This window comes from Platichthys flesus, chromosome 20, assembly GCF_949316205.1.
Source record: "Platichthys flesus chromosome 20, fPlaFle2.1, whole genome shotgun sequence".
In the NCBI taxonomy this organism is placed as follows: Eukaryota; Metazoa; Chordata; class Actinopteri; order Pleuronectiformes; family Pleuronectidae; genus Platichthys; species Platichthys flesus.
The window spans coordinates 6,940,189-6,942,208 of record NC_084964.1 but is presented as its reverse complement, the minus strand read 5'-3'; the positions used below and the strand labels follow the sequence as shown (position 1 = coordinate 6,942,208).

Sequence of the window (2,020 nt, the reverse complement as noted above, 5' to 3'; positions counted from 1 at the left end):
ATTATAATAATTATAATAATAACAACCTAATTTTTACAACAATAATCTTACAAAATGATAATGGTCATCTTGATAAACTTGGAAAAAGAACTATATATATAAGCTAGTTGTCCTTTATTCTGGGTGTGCACTGCCCTGTCCACTGGTGGCGAAGAGAGGGGTAGGGCCAAGTGCTACGGGGGGGGGGGGGGGGGGGCATTAGATACGACTTACATGAGCATGACAAGAAACTGATTGAATGAATCAGAACAGATGGGACTCTGGCTTTGGTGACGTTTTGAGAGACATTGGCGCTGTGCTTCTCAGCTGAATCCAGTTGTTGCCCGTGACATCAACACATCTGGCGTGACATCACAGCTAAAAGGCTCCACTGTTCAATTGGGGAAGACTAGCTTCATCGCAATTACTTATCACTTTTATTTTCTTGGAAATAGGAAAGTCTTTCTCTGTTCTCTGTTTTTGGTGCTGTGACATTTAAGAAATCATCTTACGACCCAACTGAAAAAAGATTGAGATCATATTATGTGGTGAAATGTTTGTTTTTTTAATAGACCGGGTCCTCTCACAGAACAGTGGCGCTGCAAAGTGGTAGGATTCATCAAGATGCCATTATGCTTTCGGACAGTTCAGAGCCATGTCCTAAGATAAGATTGGCGGGTGGCAACCGAGGTCAAGGTGCATTACCACTGTCCACTGTGTTGGTGCACCGTTCCTGGAGGTACTGCAATACCAGGTCACTGCGTGGAGTGGACAGGGCCCGCCCCTATTCCGTCTCCCTGTTCCAAATATAAATTATATATTTTTTGAAATGTGTAGATGTTTAGAAGACATTTGCTGTCTTTGATTTAAAATGACATTATATTAATTAACTCTTTCTCTGATGTTTTGTGTTCTGGTTTTAGCTGTCATCCCCTTTGTGAAGCACATATCAACAGCTGTAGTGATGAGCATTGAAAATGCAACCCATTGTTGTCTTTTTTTAGGCTCGTGTTTCTCCTCTTTGTTGAGGGGTCGCCAATCGGATTTGGGATCATCCCTCTTCCGCTTCCTCCCGGACTTTACTGGGCCTGTGCACCCACTTGTGTTTTTTCAACTGGCTGCCAGCCGATCACTCCTTCGGATATTGGCTTCGGAGATGTCTGGTCTGTGATATGGAAGAAAAAATTTAAAAATGAATGCACATCATAAAAATTGACTTGGCTGCAGCTCATAGTTAGTGAGGGTTTTATCTTTCTTCCCATTGAACTCTTGAAAAACAAGAATATTGACCAAAATGTTGAACTATTCTTCTAAAATATAAATTGATCAAGACAGGGAGATATTTCAAACACACACCTGTCGCCACACTTTGCATTTGTCTTTCTTTTTTATCGCCCGAGAGATGGTGGAGGTCTGCAAGATGGAGCGCTCCTCATGTCCCATCCCAGCAGGGGCGCCCTCCTCGGCCATATTGAGAGTGCCGCTGGAGGAGGCCTCGTGGTGGGACTTCCGGAGGTTTATATGGTCTCCACGTCCTAAATCGTCAGAGGTCTGGTCCCGGCAGACGTTCATCAGATCCTTACTCAATTTCACACTGGAAGACAAATGAAACCGATGAGTCAAACACCTTAATCTCCTCATATCTCATATCATTTTACCTGTATCCATCAGCACAGACAAACACAGACCATCTAAGCACACACTTACTAGGAGCTGTTTTTTAATGGACCCTCAAAGTGGCTCATGGTGACGAACGGATGCTGGAGAATCTTTTGGGGGGTAATTCGTTCAAACTGATTCATCATCAGCATCTCTATCAGCAGGTTGATAAAGTTCTCCAGGTCACATATCTCAGCGTGGTCGTCGTCTCCCCATGTGAGCCGAGGAACCGTCTACAACAAGATGAGAAGAAGACATTGTTTGTTAAAGATGTGTTGTGCTGTTATAAATTCATCCAGGCCCTCAACGAGAATTGAAACCATTGACTGAAATGAAGAATCGTTTTATAGCTTGCTCCAAAGGAAGTGGATATCACAAGGGG

The 2,020-nt window shown here is 43.3% G+C and overlaps 1 pseudogene; it reads right to left on the bottom strand.

Moving 5' to 3' along the window:
• Nucleotides 1-696: 696 nt before the first annotated feature.
• LOC133932000 (U2 spliceosomal RNA) lies at nucleotides 697-857 on the bottom strand (annotated as a pseudogene).
• Between the last annotated feature and the right edge of the window lie 1,163 nt (nucleotides 858-2,020).